Below are 24,230 nucleotides of genomic sequence, written 5' to 3'. Positions count from 1 at the left end.
GCTACAGGGGTTGTCCTTCCCAAATGCTCTCTTTGTACACAGTAGAAGTGCCTGAAATCAGAATATGATCTCACTGCACTCAGTTGAGTGAGCAAATGAGATGGGACCAGAAGGAGTATGCAAATACAAATCTACAAGAGGGGTGGGCAATTTCAAAGCCACCAACATTAATACCAAAACAAGAACAGGGAGGGTGCATGGGGAACTAACTGTAGAGAGACAGCCACAACTTCAGTTGAGTTGATATTCAGTGAAAACACAAATAAATAAATTAAATACAATAGTATATGCAAAAGAGCAGATAAAAGTGTACTTAAATTCACTTATACATCCAGCTGATTTCAGGTAGATGTTAGCCTGCCAAAGCTCTGGTATTAAGCAGAGATAACTCAAAATGTACCACTTATATAAGGCAAGTCAGGATGTTAGTGATTAGCTGAAACTACCCCCCACTGCTATCAATGGCTAGACAGAAATTCTAAAAAGTACTCTGTAGAGAGACAGCCACAACTTTGGTTGAGTTACTATTCAGTGAAAAACACAAATAAATAAATTAAATACAATATTCTATATGCAAAAGAGCAGATAAAAGTGCACTTAAATTCATTTATACGTCCAGATGATTTCAGGTAGATGTTAGCCGGCTAAAGCTCTGATATTAGGCAGAGATAACTCAAAAAGTACCACTTATATAAGGCAAGACAGTATGTTAGTGATGAGCTGAAACTACCCCCCACTGCTATCAATGGCTACACAGAAATTTTAAAAAGTACACTGTAGAGAGACAGCCACAACTTCAGTTGAGTTACTATTCATAGGTTCATAGGTTGGTACTAGGCTATCAGCCCTAGGGCCTATACAAGCCTAGCCATAACAATTCCCTGGCTATTTCTTCCCACATTATTTACTTTGCTGGACCCCTGTCTAGCAGGGCAACTGACGTGATCCCTGGGGTGAATTTCCTTTCTCCCATCCAATCGTCAAGGTTCCTCTTGAAGTGGTCCAAAGAGGCACTCTGCTTGACATGTATGGGCAATCTATTCCAGAGTCTGGGGAGTCTCTGGGTCAGGAACCTATCCCTCTAGCATGTTTTGTTTATTGTGATGACAAGGTTTAGATCCCTGGAGAGTGTAGCTCTGAGGGATTGGGATTTCTTTAAGTGTAGCATGTCCAACAGCTCTGGGTTTGACATGGCCTTGTATGTTAAGCAGAGATCGCCTCTGAGTAGACGATATGCGACAGAGTATAGCTGGAGTTTTTAAGGCGGTCAGCGTGGCATCTGCTTTAGGCCTGTGATTCTTTTAGTGAGGTATTTCTGAGGCCTTTCCAGTTGTTGCAGATGTCTTGAGAGGTACATACCAAATGGGGCGTTGTATTCTATAATGGGTCTAATGAGGGATGAGTACAGTGGGACAATGACCTCCTTTTTTCTGGATGAAAAGCCCTTCGTGATGAGGTGTGCCACATAGAAGGATTTCCTGATTGTTGTAGCGATGTGGTTATCGAAGGTGAGACCACTGTCCACCTGTGTACCTAAGTCTCTTATCACACTTTCTGTGTTTAGTGTACTGCCACCTATATGGTAATTCATGGATACATGTTTTTTCCCAAAGGGGATAACAATACATTTCTTGGCATTGAGCTTGAGCCCATGGCTCTGGCACCAAGCATCTGTTTCTGTAAGGCCCTTTTGTAGAGTATCCACATCATTTGGGGATTCAATAATGGCTCCCAGTTTGCAGTCATCTGCAAACTTTGTTAGCCAGAGTCCCTTAGTGTTGACCTGTACTTCAGAGAAGTAGATGCCAAACAAGAGCGGCCCCACTATTCAGTGAAAAACACAAATAAATAAATTAAATACAATACTATATGCAAAACAGCAGATAAAAGTGTACTTAAATTCTCTTATATGTCCAGCTGATTTCAGGTAGATGTTAGCCGGCCAAAGCTCTGATATATACCCATGCCTACCTTCTACCATGCTTAAGCTATTGTTCCCAAAAGACTCACAAATCTGAATTCCTCCCTACATATCAAATTAGAATCAACCTACCACAAAATAGTGAGATTTGTAGCTCAACAAACATATAATCTCACCACTGTCTCGCTAAAATACCCGAACTGGCCCAAACTAACTCACCTCTTCCTACAATCTCAACTCCAAATCATATACTCTATCCTATATCAGCCTGATTTCTACCCAAGTCTATCTTCTCTCATCTCTCACTACTCCCCTAACAGGCTTCTCCGAAAGCTCAACCCAAGACCTACTAAAAATCCATAAACCCAAATCCAACACAGAGTGCAACTTGTATAGCTACCATCCCTCTATTGCATGGAACAAACTCCCACTAGAAATAAGATCCCTGACTCACCACAAACAACTTAAGCTAGCAACCAAATACCATTTTAAAAAACACTGGTCCTGCCATTGTACTCACCCTCCCTGATTATTACCTACCTTTTATTGTACAGTCACACTAACTTACTAAAACTTACCATTACCTACTTCCTCCTATACTTCCTGTGCAACCTCCAAAGTTTCTTCTATACTCTGCTCCCTGAAATTCTAATGTAACCTTTTAAGTTTCTGCTACTCTGCATATAAAACCTTTTATTTACTCAATTCTCTTTTTAAACCAAAACATACAACTTATTCCACTTTTTAACATTCTCCTTTTTGTTAATAGTACGGTTTTACCAGTCAACAATATACATGTATGTAGCTTACATATTTTAACTACCAAAATTCTCTAGTGCTGTTTTTACTGAAAAGTATCTGTATTGCTATTTTTATTGCAGTGGATATCTTTGGAGCTTTCGTCCCCAGGCCTCCGCTGAAAAAAGGGCAATAGCTCAGCCGGACAGTCCCGGTCAACAAATGTAAAATAAATAAATGAATGCAGTAAAATTGTCCTTAGACGGAGGCAGACTATTTAAAAAAGATGATTAATTAATTTAATTAAACTCTGCACCTTGTGTCTGTAACGTAAACACCTTAACCATTATACCAGCATTCTACCTCCAACCTCCCTAAAGCAACTTTAGAGATTCATTCTTCTCCTGGTTTGGGGTCTTTTTTAGGGGGCGGATTCAGCAATTGGCATTTCAATAGGAAGTCAATTGAAACAACATACAGGTTTCACAGGTTACTATTAGGCTAACTGCCCTTGTGGGCTATATTACGCCTCACTAATTAGCTCATGTGAGAATCAAACTCTATACCTTGTGTCACTAAGGTAAACACCATAACCATTACTCCAACCTCCCACATACCAGATTATATGAAAGGAAACTGATCACCTTGTATGACATTTGATTTTACATTATTGTTACTCTAGGAGGATTAGGAGTAGGTTGCCTGTAATAATCTGTTTATTATATGTTTGAGATGTGGATGCCAAGAAATTCACCTTGAGAGTGAAGTGTTTCAAAGCTGTAAAGCACTTAGCAAGTGTTGCCAGAAAGGCAGTGTCACACACAGTCCCTTCCTTTTACACTCACAAAACTAAACTGTACAGATTTTCACAGCATGTCCAGATTTTTGGCTCATATATCTGGTCTTTTCCTAATAATGTCCATGGTTCTTAAATAAATTACAGAGGAATGAAGTCATGGAATAGTGACATATATTTGAGTTTCACAGTTTGTATCCTTCAGACAAAATGCGGGCAAACACACATCCTGTTATTCTAGCTACTTTGTATGTTTCTAAGAAGAAGGGACACCATTTCAGTACAGACTCCAGGCAGTTTTATGCTGCTGTCATTTATTGGTCCATACTGTCAGATTTTATAGGTTCATAGGTTCATAGGTTCATACTAGGCTATCTGCCCTAGGGCATTTATAAGCCTAGCCAGAGTGTGTATGGCTTTCACCACCCATATTAAATTAATTTTGCTATGCCCTTTTTCAAGGTTAGTATACTGTGCCTCTGTCTAACAGTGACACAGAAGTGATACCCGGGGTAAACCTACGATCTTACAGTGTAGAGCTAGACCCGAGCTTAGCAACTTAAGCAAGGGGTGCTTAACAGTTGTTAAGATCAGTCTTGTGTCACTCTAGTGTTTAACTAATTTGTCTATTCCAAATATCAGAGCATAATCACTGCACTCCAAGCACTATATTATTATTATTAGTAGTAGTGGTAGTGTTTAGAACAGATAGCTATTTAAATGCATCACCAGATTTCCCTATTAACGGTGTCTTACATCAGGAGTCATGGCTTCCTTGTGTTACTTTGGTCTCAGCCACAAAGTGATGTCTTGTAAGAGATACTAAGCAGATAAATCTAGCAGATTTAAGCAGATAAATCTGGCAGGTTTACTTATTGACAGTGATACCAATGCTTCATAAAGAATACTAAGTAGCGTAATGTTTGCCATCATTGATACATCTTTTAGATTGGATACATTAGCAGTACATTGTTTCTTTTCTGTTCTGATTTGCAGAGAATGGCATTATTAATGCAGCTTTGGAATAATCATATTTTAATTGCTAGTTTTCACTCTAATAATGTGCAGAACTGGCAACTTTAGTTGCAACTCTTACCACTCCTGATTCTTTAAGCACTGTTGAATAAATAACATGTACTGTATAGGAGTATGAATGAAGGGAAATGTGAGTGTTTTTCAGGTTGGACATTGCCTATTAGTCCAACTAGCTGCATTTGCATGAAAGAGATTTTGCATGTCCTGGAACATTATGAGTGATTGCTAAATGACTGCACTTTAGGAATGTGTGTGAATGAATGAAATGGGTGTGCTAGGATGAAACGGACCAAGCATTGAAAATGAAATGGGAGAATTAAGTAAATATGCTTAAAGTGTAAAATTAATTTTACAACTTACATCATGTTTATTACCAGCTTTCAGAACTTACAGTGGGTTAGAATTCAAACCTATGATAGAAGGTTCCCAACCACCTCCCAGAGATAATTGGATTAGTAATGTACAAATTTTTATAATCTCATTTCATAGGTTGGTACTAGGCTATTGGCTCTAGGACCTATACAAGCCTAGCCATAACAATTCCCTGAATATTACTTTCCTGGTCCCCTGTCTAACTGATCTGATTGATGTGATCCCTGGGGTGAAATTCCTATCTTCCATCCAATCGTCAAGGTTCTTTTTGAAGAGGGCCAAAGATGTGCTCAGCTTGACATGTATGGGGAGTCTCTGGGTCAGGAACCTATCCCTCCAGCATGTTTTGTTCATTGTGATGACCAGGTTTAGATCCCTGGAGCATGTGACTCTGAGGGATTGGGATTTCTTTAAGTGTAGCATGTCCAACAGCTCTGGGTTTGACATGGCCTTGTATGTTAAGCAGAGATCGCCTTTGAGCAGGCAATATGTGACAGAGTATAGCTGGAATTTTTTTTAGACGTTCAGCATAGGGCATCTGCTTTAGGCTTGTGATTCTTTTAGTGAGGTATTTCTGTGGCCTTTCCAGTTGTTGCAGATGTCTTGTGAGGTACATACCAAATGGGGAGATGTACTCTATAATGGCTCTAATAAGGGATGAGTACAGTGGGACAATGACCTCCTTTTTTCTGGATGAAAAGCCCTTAATGATAAGGTGTGCCACATAGAAAGATTTCCTAACTGTTGTGGCAATGGGTTTTTTGAAGGTGAGACCACTGTCCACTTGTGTCCCTATGTCCCTTATCACACTTTCGGTGTTTAGTGTACTGCCACTTATGTGGTAATTCATGGGTACATGTTTTTTCCCAAAGGGGATAACTATACATTTCTTGGCATTCAGCTTGAGCCCATGGCTCTGACATGAAGCAGCTGTTTCTGTAAGGCCCTTTTATAGAATATTCACATCATTTGGCGATTCAATAATGGCTCCCAGTTTGCAATCATCTGCGAACTTTGTTAGCCAGAGTTCTTTAGTGCTGGCCTGTACTTCAGAGAAGCAGATGCCAAACAAGAGCGGTCCAAGGACTGAACCCTGAGGTACTGCACTTGTCACTTGTCTAGAGCTGGATTTTGAGTCGGCTACTTTTATAGTGTGGGTTCTGTCAGTAAGCCAGTTGGCAACCCATCGAGTGATGTAGGGATTAATGCCCAGCTTAGTAAGTTTATCTATCATTCCAGAGTGGGAGATGGTGTCGAAGGCCTTGGTGAGGTCCAGATAGGCTGTGTGGACTGCCTTGCCCTCATCCATGGCTCTAGATACTGATTCGAAGAAGTCAATCAGGTTGAGGAGACAAGATCGTCCCTTTACAAAACCAAACTGGGAGGAGTCCAGCATTTGAAGGTTGCCAATGTCTTTGTTTATAAGTTCCATGATAATGCATTCCATGGCTTTGCAGATCAGGCTCATCAAACTGATGCGACAATAGTTCCTGGGATCCAAGGTAGATCCCCCCCTTGTGGAGTGGGATAACTGTAGCTGTGCACCACTCATTGGGCACGAAGCCTGAGGTGAGGCTATGATTAAACATGACACTTAGGTGAGGTGCCAGTTCATTTTGTAGTTCATGTAGTACACAGCCCGGGATGTTGTCTGGTCCCATGGATGCTGTATTCTTAGCTTTGGACAGTGCGTTTTTTACCTGTGTAGTCGTGATTACCGGAATTTGGCAATCTTTTGGTATTGAGCTGGGCCCTTTAGGGGGTGAGAGGGGGGTGAAGTTGGTACTGAATCGATCTGCCAGGATATTAGCAATATCCTTGAGATCAGTATATTTAATGCCATTCTGTTGTAGCTCAGAATAGATCTGAGCATTGCCATTTAGATTCTTGACATAACTATAGAATGCCATGTGGTTGTCCTTGGAATCTTTGGCAATTTTATTTTCTTATCTAGCTTTGGAGGATTTTATGAGGGATCTCAGCTTCTTACTGAGGCTGGTAAGGGAGTATTTTGCATCCTGGGATTTTCCTCTTTTCTGCAACACTTTCTTCCTACTGTTGTATAATTTGTTTATGGCAGGGGACCACCAGATTGGCTACTTTTTTTTGGAGGAGAGCATATTGCTTCTATTTGGAATGGCACGATTCATGCATGAATAGATGTGCTCGTACAGTGCCTTAGTGTAGGATTCAGCAGTCGAACTTTCAGTTCCTGTCTGCATCGGTGTCATGAAGTTTGCCACTTTTGACTTGAGTAGCAGGAAGTTAGCTTTGGAGAAGTTTTTTATGGAGGTTTCCCTACTGGGTGGTGGGGGTGGGATGTGGACGTCAAGGGTGATTAGCTTATGGTCAGACCTGACCAACAAGGGGGTGACCACTGGCATGGAGCATTGATCTCCCATGTTGGTAATGACCAGGTCTAGGATATTTGAGCCCCTAGTGGGACTATGGATTAGTTGATCCAGGGCATTAGAGTTTATGAATTCCAAAAAACGTTGGGCTAAGGTGTTGGTGCCCGAATAGTTTTCCCAATTAATGGCAGGGTAGTTGAAATGACCTAGTATTAGAGTGTTTGGTTTTATCTTAATATTTTCCAGTATGTTTAGAAAGGTGTAGTGAGAATCTTGGAGCATGGTGGGGGATATGTAGCAAGTTACAATTTGGATTGCAGTCTTACCTAGTATTAGTTGTACCTTAGAATTTCAGATGCATTGTGTTGGGCAACTAGCCTGGAGGTGTGAATATCCTTGGTGAATATGGACACTCCTCTGCCTTTAGTATTTCAGTCCTGGTTTGGTGGCCAAAAAGTGTGGTAAGAGTTGTAGCCTGCTATTGCAGGGGTGCTCTCTGGAGCCTTGAACCAGGTCTCAGTTACTGCACAGATATCGATGTTCTCCGTTCTTAGAAGTGCCTCGAGAGAGTGCATTTTGAGATTTGAAATGTGACTATGCTTTATGCATAACCATACAACTAAGGAGGTCTTTCTTTCACAAGATGCTTATAGGTTCAATAATTAATGGGCTAGCTGCCCTGCCAGGCCATTTTTAGCCTAGCCATGTTCCGTTCAAAGGTAAGAATTAAACCATGTATCTGGTGTCTGTGAAGTAAACACCTAATTCATTATTCCAACTCCCAACCTCTTAGCCTATTTGAAGGTCTTTGGCAAATGTGAAAGGTTTAGAGCTACAGGTAAAGAAATATGTAGCTATATATGAATGACTGACAATTTTGTTGCAAAATGGCTCAACTGGAGGTACACAAAAAAGTTCCCAAACACTGTCTTCCAACACCACCTGAAAAATCCACTACGAAACCTGCGTTTGAAATATTTATTTAAGCTTCTCTTTAAACATGCACTTTTCGTCAGATTTAAGTATCCAACTTCATCAGAAACAAAACTTTAAGTTAATAATCTACTAGAGCATTTTATAACACCCAAATCTCATTGAAATCACATTGAAGTCACGCAGCACTACACAAGTGAGAGCTCACCCTACTGGTGAGACTTGCAACTACTAGTTAATTCTTTATTTTTATTGTTTGTTTTTTATATATTGTTTGTTTAATTTCTACCTATATAAAATCTCATATACATGCAGGTCGCAACTCAGAAAATACAATGCTATAATGAACAATGATAAAAAATATAAAAATAATATACTAACAAATGTAAATATAAAAATGTATAAAAAATCTCCAAGTAAAGAATTGTGTTAAACTTTATATAACTAACAATGTTAAAATAGTTAAAAATAGATAAAAATAAAGTTTTGACTTGTAATTTTGATCTCAAAGAACTGCACATGTATTTGCTCATAAAAGCAGCAAAGTCTCAAATCTAAAAATACAAATGAGAATTCACCTTAACAGATTTTTCAAGCATAGGATACACATAATCGAATTACACTCATTCAGGCCAGGAAACTGGCAGGCATTCAGCCTCAATTGCCAACAAAGCTCTAACCTTTCCAATCTCAGTGACTCCGGACCACCTCTTCCGTCATTGCATAGTTGTTGTATGACGCTAAATTTGAAATTATGTGTGGGCTGTTCTAAAATGTGTCTTGCCAATGCATTTGTGGATTTACTATTGTTAATACTATATATGTGTTCATATATCCTGTCCCCTAGTCTTCTGTCGGTTTTGCCGACATAGAACGCGGGACAGTGGGTGCAGCTTGCCAAATACACTACTTGCTTACCGTTGCAATCATATTTGTCCTTGTCTTTGATCTTAACATCCCTGATACAACAACTGTTACCCTCATGGATATATTTGCATTGGTTACACATATAACATTTGAATGTACCCAGTTTCTTTTTCATCACAGTGGCTCTGTTTTCTAAGATTTGTTTCAAATTTGCACCATGTCTGAAAACTATTTTCGGGCATTCGGGGAAAGTTGTACGTGTCTCATTATGGTTCAGCAATAACCCCCAATTCTTACAAATGATGTTAACTATTTCAAAGGATTCCATGGCAAAAGTGGAAATAAAACAATAAGGACTGAACAACTCGCCAGACCCCTGTTTGTCACTACAAACCAAGGTCATATTTTTATTACACAAAATTGGTGGGAACACTCCTCCATGTCTCTTAGCTTTCACTTCCTCAAGGAGGGTCATGAACAAATCTAGAGGGTAACCTCTCTGTAAGAAAAAGTTCTTTAGTGTATCGCATTCGGCTATAAAGTCCTCATCTTTTGTGGACATCCTAGCTGCCCTAACTAACTGCCCCTTAATCACAGATTTCTTCTGTGAAAAAGGGTGGCAGCTGGAAAAATGAAGGAAGGAATTTGAGTAAGTACTCTTACGGAAAATTTTTGCTAAATAAACTAATTCTCTATAATCTTTCCTTAATTCAATGTCAAGATATGAAATCTTGTCCTTGTGTACAGAATAAGTGAATTCCAAAAACTCCGTGCTGTTATTAAACATGTCTATCATTCTCAGTGCCTCTGATTCCTGGCCGACAAACATCACAAAAATGTCGTCCAAGAATTGCGTATAAAATTTTATGTGTTGTTGGCACCAAGGATTTTGTAAGACATGTTGTCTCTCCCAGTGTGCCATGACCGTATTAGCCACACTGGCCCCACATGGGGACCCCATTGCAACTCCCACTCTTTGATGATACAATTTACCATTAAAGGTGACATAATTATAAGACAGTACTATGTCTATTAATTCTGTCACCAAGTTTACTTCATCTCTAGGGGCATTATGGGTTTGCATAAAAAGTGCTGACCTTTCAATGGCTTCCTGGTAGGGAATCGAAGAATACAAATCCTTGACATCTATTGTCAGAAATAAGGCGTTTTCAAAAAATGGAATTTGATTAATATGTTGCAGAAAGGACCAGGAATCTTTTGAAATTTGGATCTCTTGGGCAACATATTTTTTAAGAATGTTATCAACAGCTTTAGCGCAAGCATATGTCATACTTCCCCTTGCATCTACTAATGGCCTCATTGGTGAGTCTGCTACACTTTTATGAATTTTCGGAATTCCGAAAATAACAGGTAGTCTTGGTGCTGGCATCTTCAAAAATTCAAACACATTCTTGTCAATACGCCCTTCAATATATAAATCATACAACATGGAATTCACTCTATTCATAGCTATATTTAACTCATTCCTTGACACTTCACTGTATGTCTCAGTGTTTAAGATCGATAACATTCTTTGGTTATAGTCTGTTACATTCATAATCGCCAGGCCCCCTCCCTTATCTGGTTTCATGATTTTCACATAAGAGGAACTCAAAAAGTTAAGTATGTCCCTTTCCTCTCTTGAGACATTGTGTTGTTGGAAATTACCATGCCTACTAATAAACAGTGTGTTCCTAATATCAATTTCGCACATCTGTTCAAAGGAGGACAAAATCAAGTGGGTAGGAGGGTTATAAACACTTGGGATATAGTAGTCATTCTGGGTTGGTAAATGATCACCCATTAGTAAATTCAAATTCATTTTACGAACAAAAAGTTTTAAATCTATTAAAATGTCAGCTATTTGGGTGTGTGCAGTTGGGACAAAAGTATGCCCCTTTGATAATAAGTCAGCCATCTCGGACGATATATTAATCTCCGAGTAATTATAAATTTTAAAGTCTCTTGAAGTATTCAAAACTATACTGCAAGTGTTTAAAGCTTCTAAACAATCTTCCCTTTCTTCAATGTTCACCACTTGTTCTTCCTCCTGGTTCTGGAATTGTTCCTTCTCTCCTTCGGGTAATGGCTGCCGGAGGCTTGGTTCTGAAAATTTATATGGTCACTAGGACCCTGTTTGTAGCCCATGTTGTTTTTCGTCGCTAGTCTATCACTGCGATGAACCAAGGCTGGGTCTGGAGCCTGGTCTCCCATGTCACTATCACTAGTGGCTTGGGGAACTTCACTCTCTTGAATCAAACCTTCCGGTTGCTCGTTATCACCTTGGGGTGGGTTACTACTCTGAAAAGGTGTGGGTCTAGGATATGCTAGCCCTTTTTCATAGTCCTTCAAATCCCTTTGAATTTTCTTAATTTTGGTTGCATTGACCTTCAATAAATGTTGGTCAATGCTGTGAAATATTCTCTCATAGTCAAACTGGTATCTTTGAAAGTCTAAGTCCTTCTTAATGTTCTCGTCTAACAGAGTCACTTCAGTAATTAAAGCATCCGCTCTCTCTTGGTAGTGGAGACACAAAGTTTCCAGCAGTTCTTTCCCATGCTTCTCAAAAAGGGATATTAAATCTTTGTGGAATTTTGAGCCTTCAATCAGGCCAGTGGGGTACTGCCATGACCTCAACCCCTTAGGCACTATTTTTAAACGGAGGTACAAAAAGTGACTTTAACATTACTGGGATGTTGTACTGCAATCATGTGGGCCATAAAACAGACAAAGAGTGTGCAGAAAATGGATAGCACAGTAATACAGGCATGGTGTAATAACTTCTGAACAGTACTCCCTGCTTTACTATGAAGCAGAAATAGTGCATAGTCAGGTGCAAAGTTACAGCGGAATGGGCTAGAAGAAGACAATAAGAAGAAAATAGTAGAATGGGACACAGAAGATAGGTAAAAGGGTAGAGAACAGATTTGAGCACATGCATGACATTAATTCAAGCAAGGCAGAAAAAGAAATGCCAGTGCAAAATGAAGAAGGCAACCAAAGGGGAGAGTAGTAATACACTTAGAAATCTGGACTAGAGGGGAAATGAGATGGGCATAAGAGATATACAGGAAAATGAGTGTGACAATCCAGACAGTAAATGATTGTTTTACCAGATGGACTTTTATCAGCACTTAACAAAACGATAGGTCCTTTTTCTGCAGTAACAACTGTTTACTGTCAGCAATTCAATGGGATGAGGGAACGTTCCGTTGCCTTTCAAAAAGAAAGAGTATTTTCTGAAGAAGGTTCCACTCCACTCCAACTTCTGTGGTGGTAAAATAAGTAGAATAAGAGAGGGGGAATGAGGGAGGGAGGAAAGCACTACTGACCCACAAATGTAAATACGGCAGACAACTGATATGCAGACCCATTGGAACATTTCATATGACTGCGTTTAACCCTAAAAACCTTCTAGTCCCTCCCTCTTTTTTCTCAGACAATGACCCACTCCACAGGTACTGGACATATTAGAAACTGAATATCCTCTAATCTGCCACATTTAAAATGTGGGTGAGCTTGGCAGCTTTGACACACACATACTACGTTTCTTCTCTATGATTCTTAAAAACTGAATCTATCCTCCTTCTTTCTTCAGGACATCTATAGGCTGGCCTACCTTACTCAATACTGCTTCCTTGGTAACAACAATGTTAGGTTTCAATATTCTTTGAAGTATAGTTTCACCTATTTTCCAGAAATCAGACTGACTTTGTCAATTCTGAAAGGTATACTTCTGAAAACCTGTCACTGAATAGGAAGAACTCAAGCATCATGGGAAAGAAGAGAGAGAGACATGTAGTACAGCCTACAGGGAGTCAAAAAATAAAAAGTACATAAGCTTCCCAAGGGATATATCAATTGAGAATGTCAAATTTTATCATGAAAAGCAAGCAATATTTTCTCTGTACTAGGCTAATAGCTCTGGGGTCTATGTAAACCTAGCCAATAGGAATCCCTAGTATCATGTCAATAGATGTTATGCTGGTCATTTAGATCTAGAAGGCTTGAAGTATTTTGTACAAGAGATGCTTTAATTAAATTCTCCCTGACAGAATTATTTATAGAACTCTAAGACTCAAAAAAAAAATAATAATAAGTACTGAGTTGTAACAGAGGTTTTGTAGAGTAGTTTCTGGGGTTAAGGGCATGATGCTATATAATGCTAGGTTATGGTAATGCTACTTGATGTGCGCACAATACAACACCATTTAACAAGTTTCAGACCTAATCCTAACTTTACAGAGAAATGTTACTGTTTAGGTATTTGCTACTATGCAGGACACTGCTAACCACTGTTGGTTGGTGGGCATGATTTATGGCAGAGAAAAATAGCTTGCAACCTGACTCCTATGTCCTCTAGCCAATAAATAACCAGACTTTGAACTCCCTTGAGTGCTTCCAAATGCATAGAGATCAGGTGAACAACTTCTGCCAAAAGATGAATGATCTTGGAATTTTTTTATGTAAAAGTATAGCAGACATAGCTCTTAAGTGCAGACTACATAAAAGACTACCACCAAACAACTAACTCCCTGGCTAATTTGGTCTTCGGCAAGGTTATTTGGCTATAAACAGAACTAGGAAAAACTAACAAACAGAGAAATGATGATTGTTGCCACTCAATTAAATAAGTAATTTTAAAATGTTCAAATATGAATTCACAAAAGAAGTACAAGTGCAATAACTCAAGAACATATTCTTATCTTAGTCCCACCCTAAAGCACGTGAGGCAGGGAAAGGAAGGCTGATGGGTAGTTTTACTAGGGGAGATATCAGTTTTAAGTGATTGTGTACATACCCAGCACTGCTAACATTGAGCAAACATGTCAAATTAATACAGTCAGAGAAGTCTAACTATCTAACATTACCTTTATTTGATTGGATACCTCTCTAGCTAGTCTGCTTTTTCCAGAACAGAGCTACCCCCACTCAGGGTTATTATACAAGACCTGGAGAGTTGTGGACCTGTGAATAACTAGCTTTTCATAAAAAATGAGAGATAAACTGTTTTAATTATTTCAGTTCTGCCTAATTATTTAAGTTGCATTTGAACCTTCTTTATACTTGACTGCTCTGCTCCATTTTTAGCCCAAAAGTTATATGTCTGCATTTTTTTTGTTTGTTCCATGACCTTAATCTTGTATTTTAATTAGCAGTTGTGGGAAGATTGTGTTTCGGCATTATTCAGCGCTTCTATTTGCTATCCATTTGTATTTTTAAACCCTGCTGGGGCCATAGTCTTGTAGTTTAATTCACAGTTGGGTAGGTCTATGTAATACTACTATCAGATTTGAGCCTTAGTCACTTATTACTGCATTTTTTCCATAAACAGTGTAACAGGTAAATTTCTGCATAGTCTGCTGCCTTAAACCATAGTAAAAATTCAATAGTGAGAGAAGTATCTCTACTCCAGTTTGTGCTTCAGTATTTTCATATTCTGCTAATCATTTACCCATGTAAAGTTATATTCTGTGTCTGCTCTATCCCCTACTAACACATTAAGCTAAAGTTTCTGAAAAAGCTCCAAACTCTCCCACCCTTTTGCTGCAGTGTTTTTTTAAGGCTGTGTCTTTGCCCTCCACCCCCTATAGTAATCTGAAAGTCCAAATTCCTTCATCCCTCTTTCACTGTTAATATCTGTTGTGCAGGCTATTTATGTACTCTTCCAACCTATTGTTTTCCATGGATCCACAATACTGAGTACCCACCCAGCAAACCAGCATTGCTCATTTACTACATATTGTCTCCTACTGTGTTTTTACATTAGGAGGACTGGGTTTATTCATCTTGCAAAAGGAAGAGTTTATATGGTATATCTGAGGTGGGAAATACACAGAAGGGACTCATATCTAGAGGAAAAGAGTTTTTTATTCAGGCATGTCCAAGGGTCAGCTCCCAGTGTTCTCTCCTGTCTATCGGATGAATCTGGGCATCTTGAGGCAATGTAGAAATTGGCTCATGTACACAGACAACCCTCTCCTCCTACCACCCAACACTACAACCTGGGAGAGATGCACTTATCTAGCCAAACTGGAGGTAAAGCTCTCTCCAACCAAGACTAAACTTGACAGTCATGAGGAGAAGGTAAACATTTGCACCACACCACACTCATCACATAGTCTCACTAAATCTACACCACCAAAATCCACACACGGTAACACAAAAACATTCGAGGAGGTTCTCAATAATAATCTGTCTAAGCAACAGAGACCTCCAAAGCAGAAATGCAAGCAACCTCCATCCCCCAACACAACCCAAATGACACATAGCCCACAGACTCGGTGTGCCTCTCAACCACAGCCAATAAGGCAAAACAACGTACCCAACACACTAGTCATGAGTGACTCTATAATCAGGCACAATGATGTCCCACTCACCAAGCTAAACAAGGAGAAGGTTACTGTCAGCTGCCTGTCGGGTGCCAGGATCCGCCACATAACCCACACACTCAGGTCACTCCACAACAAGTACAAATATGACTCTGTCATTGTCCATGTTGGTGTGAATGACCTGAGACGTACCTCCCTGGACTACATGAAAAGAGACATGGAAGAGCTCTCCAATCTTGTAGCCCAGGCAGGTATGACCCTAGCCCTGAGTAGCATTCTGCCATCACCCAGAATGATACCACAGTACAAGGACAAAATGATTGACTTCAACAATTGGCTAAGCTTCTAGTGTCATTCTAAGGGGATCCAGTATCTGTCTGCTTGGGATGACATGGTCGACAGACCATGATGCTTTGCCACAGATGGCCTGCACCTGTCGCTCCTGGGATTCCGGATACTGGCTAAGGCTCTTGCTGACCTTATAGTGCCTTTTTTAGGCAGGGTTCAAATAACAAATTCACCACCATAACAGGAACAGGCAAGCAAAAACTGAGGGTAATGCTACTCAATGCTAGAAGTCTAAATCTCAAGATGCACTCACTCAAGGCACTCCTTAAAATGGAGAACATCGATATCTGTGCAGTGTCTGAGACCTGGTTCAAGGCTCCAGAGAGCACCCCTGCACTACCAGGCTATAACTCATACCACACTTTTCGGCCATGTAACCTGGACCGAAACGCCAAAGGCGGAGGTGTGTCCATATTTATTAAGGATAGCCACATCTCCAGGCTAGTTGCTCAGCATAATGCATCCAAGGTTATCCAAGTGCAACTAACTCTGGGCAAAACTGCAATCCAAATTGTAGCTTGCAACAGATCCCCCACCATGCCCCAGGATTCCCACTCCTCTTTTCTTGATGTGCTGGAAAATATTAGGGGTCAACCAAACATCCAAATAATGGGCGACTTCAACTACCCCACCATTAACTGGGAAAACTACTCATGCACCAAATCCTTAGATCAATGCTTTCTGGAATTCATAAACTCCAATGACCTAGATCAACTTATCCACACCCCCACCAGGGGCAACAATATCCTAGACCTAGTCATTACCAACATGAGTGATGGGGTGTTCCACACCTGAAGTCAACTTCTCATTGGTCCAATCCAACCATAAGCTTATCACCCTTGATATCCACATCCCGCCCCCACCCCCCATTAAGGAAACCACAGTAAAACATTTCTCCAAAGCCAACTTCATGCTTCTTAAGATAGAAGTGGTGAACTTCATGACACCCATGCAGATGGACAATACAGTTACAACTGCTGAATCCTACACAAATGCACTCTATAAGCACTTACACCAGTGCATGGATCATGCTATCCCAAACAGAACCAAGACGCTATCCTCCAAAAAAAGGAAGCCAATTTGGTGGTCCCATGCCATAAACAAGCTGTACAACAGAAGGAAGAAACTGTTGCAAAAGAGAGTAAAATCCCATGAGTGGAGGAGCTCCCTGGTCAGCCTCAGTAAGAATCTGAGATCCCTTATAAGATCCTCCAATGCTAGCTACAAAAACAAAATCACCACTAAATCCAAGGACAACCACAAAGCATTCTATAGCTATGTCAAGAATCTAGATGGTAACACCCAGCTCTGCTCTGAGTTACAGCACAAAGGCACGAAAATTACAGAACCAACTGATATTGCCAACATCCTGGCAGATCAGTTCAGTGCTAACTTTATCCCCCTCTCACCCCCTAAAGGGCCCATATCTATACAGGAAGAATGCAGAGTCCCTGTAATCACAACTATGCAGGTAAAAGCTGCACTCTCTAAAGCCAAAAACACAGCATCCATGGGACTGGACAACATCCCAGGCTGCATTTTACACGAACGTCAAAACAAACTGGCTCCCCAATTAAGCACCATGTTCAATAATAGCCTCGCATCAGACTTTGTGCCCACTGAATGGTGCACGGCAACAGTTATCCCACTGCACAAAGGGGGAGCCACCACTGATCCCAGGAGCTATCGACCTATTAGCCTGACGAGCCTGGTCTGCAAGGCCATGGAACGTATCATCATGGAACTCATAAACAAAGACATTGGTAACCTCCAGACTCTGGATCCCACCAAGTTCAGGTTTGTGAAAAGCAGATCATGCCTCCTGAACCTGATCGACTTCTTTGAGACAGTCATCAAAGCTGTGGATGACGGTAAGGTGGTTCACACAGCCTATCTTGATCTCACCAAGGTTTTTGACACCATCCCCCATTCTGGAATTATAGCTAAACTCACTAAACAAGGTATAAATCCCTACATCACAAGATGGGTTGGGTTGCCAACTGGCTCACTGACAGAACACACACTGTAAAAGTTGCAGACTCCAAATCTGACCTCAAAGCAGTGACAAGTGGAGTACCACAGGGTTCCGTTCTGGGACCTCTCCTGTTTGGTATCTACTTCTCTGAAGTACAGGCTAACACAGAAAGCCTCAGGCTAATGAAGTTCGCAGATGACTGCAAACTAGGAGCCATAGTCAAGTCCCCAAATGATGTGGACATCCTACAGAAGGGCCTCACTGAGACAGATGCCTGGTGTCAGAGCCATGGCCTCAAGCTCAATGCCAAAAAGTGCAGTGTCATCCCCTTTGGTAAAAACTCTGTACCCATGAACTACCACATAGGCAGCAATCTACTTAACACCAAATGTGTGATAAGAGACCGTGGGACCCAGGTGGACAGTAGTCTCTCCTTTGATAGTCACATCACCACAGTAGTCAGGAAGTCCTTCTACGTGGCACACCTCATCATAAAAGGGTTCTCATCCAGGAAAAAAGATGTAATTGTTCCCCTTTACTCATCACTCATTAGACCCATTATAGAGTACAATGTCCCTTTTGGAATGTACCTCACAAGACATCTGCAGCAGCTAGAAAGGCCACAGAAGTACCTCACAAAGAGGATTACTGGCCTCAAACAAATGCCCTACATTGACTACCTCAAAAAACTCCAGCTTTGCTCTGTAGCATATCGCCTACTCTGAGGTGATCTCTGCCTAACATATAAAGCTATGTCAAACCCAGAGCTTTTGGACATGCTACACCTAAAGAAATCCCAATCCCTCCGAGCTACATGCTCTAGGGATCTAAACCTTGTCACCACAATAAACAGGACACGCTGGAGGGATAGATTCCTGTCCCAGAGTCTTCCTATACTCTGGAACAAGCTACCCATCTATGTCAAGCAAAGTTCTTCATTAGCACTCTTCAAGAAAAATCTTGATGAGTGGATGGGAAATAGGAAATACACCCTGGGGATCACTTCTGTCTCTCTGCTGGACAGTGGCACAGGAAATTAACTTTCTTGGGTGGCGTAAGCTATGGAACCTTGCTGGCTAGGCTTACGTAGGCCCTTGGGCCGATAGCCTAGTACCTACCTATGAACCTATGAACCTCTATATATTAATTTTATTTGCCAGAGGGTTCCTTTGTTTTCTTTTTTTTCTGTACTGTACTAATTGTACACATTAGTGTGGGTTATCAGTGCCCTATACATTAGCAAACACCTAGAAAGCAATTTTCCTGGTAAAATGATTCTTTAAACTGTACCTTGTAAAGCAGCAATATAGAGTAAATACCGTGTGCACCAACAACCTTAGAACAGCTAGTTGGGTGCCAAAAGGCAATACCTACAGATTTAGTAGAATTTAATATGGTGTAAACATTAAATTTAGTAAAATTTAGTACTGTTTAGCATAATCTGATCCAATAAAGCACCCTTATCAGTCTGCACTAACAAAGCACCCTCAATATCCTTCTAACCACAATATACCACCAATCAAATGACTGGACAGTATAGATATGCAATTTCCTACTTCTTCTAACTTCTCTTTAGCCAACGTGGTGGATATGGGCATCTTGAGACAATGTAGCAATTTGAATACAGGCAACTTGAAACAATGTAGCAATTGTCTCATGTTTGCTGACAGACACTTAATCCTTAAAGTATCAGAAACAATATGTAAGTGGTGTACTTATACGATGACACTGGATGCAAAACTATATCATACAAACACACATCAGGTTGTTGAAACCATGCACAAATCTCATATAGCACACAAAGCACACACTGACTAACATGTGCTGAGCCACTTAAAAAGCAATCTTCCTAAATAACAAAGATCACTTAGACTGCCCATTTTCAAAGCTATGCCTCAACAAGTCCAAAGGCACTCAAAAAGCACCTAATACAATGCATGCTGTCACTCTCAGTGGAGTGCCAAACACGGGTTCCTATCAGTTCATCAAAACTTCAGCAGTTAGAACACCATATGTTCGAACTGTGAAGTTTGAAAACTGATTATCGTGAAGCCGAGGAACACCAAATTCTTTCCCTGGGAAAGAATTTGATGGGCCGTTTCTATGGCTTTGCTATTTTCAGCACTGTGGTGGAAAGTTATGGGTCAGGTTCAGGTAAGTGTGCGATTGTGCTGACATTAGGGTTAGGGCGGGATAGGTGAGTTAAAGTTAGGGTTAGGGCACGGGTCAGGTGAGTGTGCAATAGTGACGGACCTTAGGATTAGGGTTTGGGTTAAGGTAAGTGGATAGATAGTAGTGTATGTACAGTTTAGTGTAGGGTTATAAGTAGGATTTTAAGTGTATGTGTGTGGATTGCTGTTTTTTTGGTGTGCTTGTGTTGTGTGTGTGTTTCTTGGAACAGTGATTTTTTTCCCCTGGGGAAAAAAAATCAGTGTTCTAAGCCTTCGATGATTTTGCACTTTGAGGTTAGAAGCTCGAACATATGGTGTTCAAACTTCTGCCATTTTGTTGAAGTGATATAGACCCAAAACACTAATCCCCATAAGGCAAGCAAAACACTTCCCAGTACTCTCTTCATAGAGGACACCATCGTAAGATATACTGATGCCTGTCTGAGCAGGCTGAATAAGGAGAAGTTAATCGTTAGTTGCCTATCTGGAGCCAGGATCTTCCAAATCACTTGCACTTTCAAGTCATTATGCCACATGTACCAGTATTATTCTATCATAGTCTATGTAGGTAAATGGCAGCCATGGTGGTGCAGCGGTTAGCGTTGTCTCCTCACAGCAAGAGGTTCTCCAGTTCGATCCTCGGCTGGGGTGCCTTCTGTGAAGAGTCTGCATGTCCTCCCTGTGGTTGCATGGGTTTCCTCCCACATCCCAAAGACATGCTGTAGGTGGCTTGAACACTCTAAATTGGCCCTAGCCATGAGTGCGTGCATGTGTGTGCCTTCTATGGAAGGTTGGGTGTCGGGCTGCCAACTCGACACCTTAAAACTCCACTGCCAATCATGTGCAGACAGGTGATCCGCTGTGGCGACCCCTAACTGGGAAAAGAAGAAGAAGAAGAAGTCTATGTAGGTAAAATTACCTGAGACATAGCTCCCTGGACTATAATGATGAGAGACATTGTGGAGCTTTCAGACTATGTGTATCAGGATGCTATGAGCCTAGCACTGAGTGCCACAATATGAGCAAAAAATGATTGATTTCAAAAACAGGCTGTCTTTCTGGTGTCAGTCTAAAGGGATCCGATATTTTTTCAGCTTGGGAGGACAAGGTAAACAGAACACATTGCTTTGCTAAGGATGGTCAGCACCTTTTCCATCTAGGCTTTCATATGTTAGCTAAAACATTTTCACCCCCATAACACCTTTTTAGGCAATGTCAAATTTACAAACCTACTGACATAGCAAAATCAATTGAACTGAACCTCAAGGTGTTGCTAATCAATGTCAGGAGCCTAAATAAATAACTACACACCCTCCAAGCCCTCCTTATATTTGAGAATACAGACATCTGTTCAGTTACCATGGCAAGGTTTAAAGTGGCAGATAGTACCCTGGGCAGTGTAAGGTTTCAGTGCCTTCCCCACTTTTAGACCTGTAGCTACACAGACAGGAGTAAGTGACTTAATACACATCAATAACAAGCATACCCCTATGGTGGTCAAACAGGATGATGTGCTGCAGTTCCCCCATGTGCAGATAACCACAGACAAAATCCCATACCATATTCTAGCCAGTGACAGGTCACCCTCCATGTCCAAAGAAGCTCAGAATACATACTTGGACCTACTGGAGACACTAACCATCCATCCTAACACCCTACTCATTTGAGACTTATATTACCCTTCTATATACTGGGAATCCAACAAAGCCTCTTATGTACAGGCAATGAGATTCCTGGTGTTTGTAAATACAAACACACTAGAAAACATAGCGCATATGCCCTGTAGAGGCTCCAACACACTGGAAGTCATGCCCACAGTTATGAGAGGATGCCACCCCCGCCCATGTCTAATCTTTCTAGGTAAGGTCTCACCATAAACCTGTCTCCTTCAAAAACAATGTCAAACAACTAACTAGTGCCAGAAACATGGCCTCAAAGTGAATACCAAAAAATGCATAATTATCCCCTTTGGAGAAAGTGATGTCTCCACAAATTATCACATTAATAACAAGGTCCAAAGCATGCGATCAATGAGGGACTTGGGCACATAGGTTGATACCAAACTGACTTTTGACTACCCCATTGCCTCTTTCGTATTGAAAGCTTTCTACATGGCCCACCTCATTAGTAGGGGTAACTCATTCAGGGACAAGGAGGTCATAACAGCTCTGTATTCTTCCCTTATAAGACCCATTATTGGATACAATGCTCCTTTCGGTATGTACCTCTCAAAGCACATGCAGCTGCTGGAGAGACCACAGAGGTCCCTCACCAGGAGAATCCAGGGACTCAAACATCTACCCTACACAGATAGGCTAAGTGTCCTGTCCCTCTACTCAGTCTCATACAGACTCCTCAGAGGTGACATGTGTCTGGCATACAAAGCAATCTCAGACCCCGCTTTGATGGGACTACTGCATATCTGCAAGTCAGCCTCCAATCGAGTAATCTGCATGTGCGACCTCAACCTAGTCTGTGATATCAATAGGACTTGTTGATGGGACAGATTTGTGTCCCAGAGACTCACCCTTCTGTGAAACAGACTCCCTTTCCACGTCAAGCAGAGTACCTCATTAACCCTTTTTAAGCACAACCTAGATAACTGGATGGGGAACAGAAAATACACCCCTGGGATTTCACCTGTGTCCCTACTGGACAGGGGATTGGGTGTTGACATGTGAGAACATGGGCTAAATTCTTGGCTAGGTGGCTAGGCTTATAAGGGCCTCAGGGCCAATAGCCTAGTAACTTCCTATGATCCTATGATCCAACGTCAACTCTGTAATTCAAACTAGTAACAGTTAGCAACTAGTCCAAAACAAATTACTTTTTATTAAGTATGGTTTGCCAAAATTCAATGCTCCTCTAAACCCTGAGAACAAAGAAGCTTATGCTGAATTGCTCTCAGAAACTTTGTACAACCATGTCAGTGGCTGCATACATGATGCGGTACCTACCAGAAGTAAAACCATGACTAGCCCCAGAAAGAAACCACCCTGGTAGCATCCCAAATTAAATAGGATAAACAAAAAGGAGAAAATGTATGGCAAAAATCAGGAAGGGTAATTCCCATAGAAATAAAAGCTCTCACATCAAACTAAATATGCAACTAAAAGGGCTAATTAGGTCAAGCTAAGCCAGGTATGAGGTTAAGATAGCCTCCAAGGTGAAAGATAACCATAACACCTTCTACAGCTATATGTTAAAAACCTCAAGAGCAGCACACAACAATGTTCTGGACTGCCGCTTAATGGTGCCACATTCAACGAGCCTGGCAATATAGCAAACCTGTTAGCAGGCAAATTCAGTTCCAACTTTACCCACCCCTCTCATCCTGAACCATCCAACAAAATTACCCTTAAACATAACCCCTCCAACTATAACTATGGCGTATGTACTGGCTACACTCACTACAGCCAAAAACACAGCCTTAATAACATTCCAGGATGCCTCCTGAACAGGCTAAAATCTGACTTACCAGGACCCCTGGAGTCATTATTTAACTATAGTGTTAAAAAAGCTTTGTGCCATATGAATGGAGGACTGCAATGGTCATCCCCCTTCATAAGGGAGGACCTTCAACATATCCCAGAGATTACTCTGTCACTGGAACAGGCTTCCCATCCATGTGAAGCAGAGTTCCTTCCTAAACCAATTCAAGTGCAACCTGGACAATTGGATGGGGAACAGGAAATTCATCCCTGGTTTGGCAACCATGTTTCTAATGGACACAGGCAACCTGTAAATGGTTCATCTCCCAAGCCCTACCTTGTAAATCTTTCATCTCCCAAGTACCTGCTTGCACTTATCAAGGGTATCAGAACTTGTCAGAGATTTGGGATGCATGGCTAGGCATAAAAAGGCCCTTGTGGTCGTTAGCCTTGTAAACATCTGTGAACCTATGAACCTGGAAACTAAAAACCCATTAGTCTAAATAGTCTTGCAACTCCATTATAGGTACTATTTGTACTATTTGATTGTAATCTAAAGTCTTAATATTTTATTTATTATTCATTTACCAGGAAAGTCCAACTTGGAATGAAGCCAATTTTCAGCGGAGGCCCAGCGACAAATGCTCCAGACACATGTCTTTGTATGTGGGAGGAAACTGGAGCATCCAGAGAAAACCGACACGAATGCAGGGAAGACAAACCTCTTGCTGTGAGGTAACAATGCTACCGCTGCACCACTGTACTGTTGTACAAAACCACATTTTGTGCTATGAGTCCATGACTGTGAGCTGAACAAAAGATATCTAAATAAATAAACAATATAATAAAAGCACATTAGGATGGAAATATCATAATATTTCTTAAACAGTTTCTACTATTCTCAAAACCAGGTAAGAAATGTAAAAGCAAGTGTTGTCTCTATGGCATCCCTCGATTTCT

The 24,230-nt window shown here is 40.9% G+C and overlaps 1 protein-coding gene across 1 annotated transcript in view; it reads right to left on the bottom strand.

Annotated features, from left to right (window-relative positions):
* UNC13C (unc-13 homolog C) overlaps positions 1-24,230 on the bottom strand; it is a 4,920,764-nt gene that overhangs the window by 1,519,699 nt on the left and 3,376,835 nt on the right. The window lies entirely within an intron of this gene.

Source organism: Protopterus annectens, chromosome 7.part1, assembly GCF_019279795.1.
Source record: "Protopterus annectens isolate FY-2018-M chromosome 7.part1, PAN1.0, whole genome shotgun sequence".
Taxonomy (NCBI): domain Eukaryota; kingdom Metazoa; phylum Chordata; order Ceratodontiformes; family Protopteridae; genus Protopterus; species Protopterus annectens.
The sequence above is the reverse complement of the archived record's forward strand: the minus strand, read 5'-3'. Positions and strand labels throughout refer to the sequence as shown.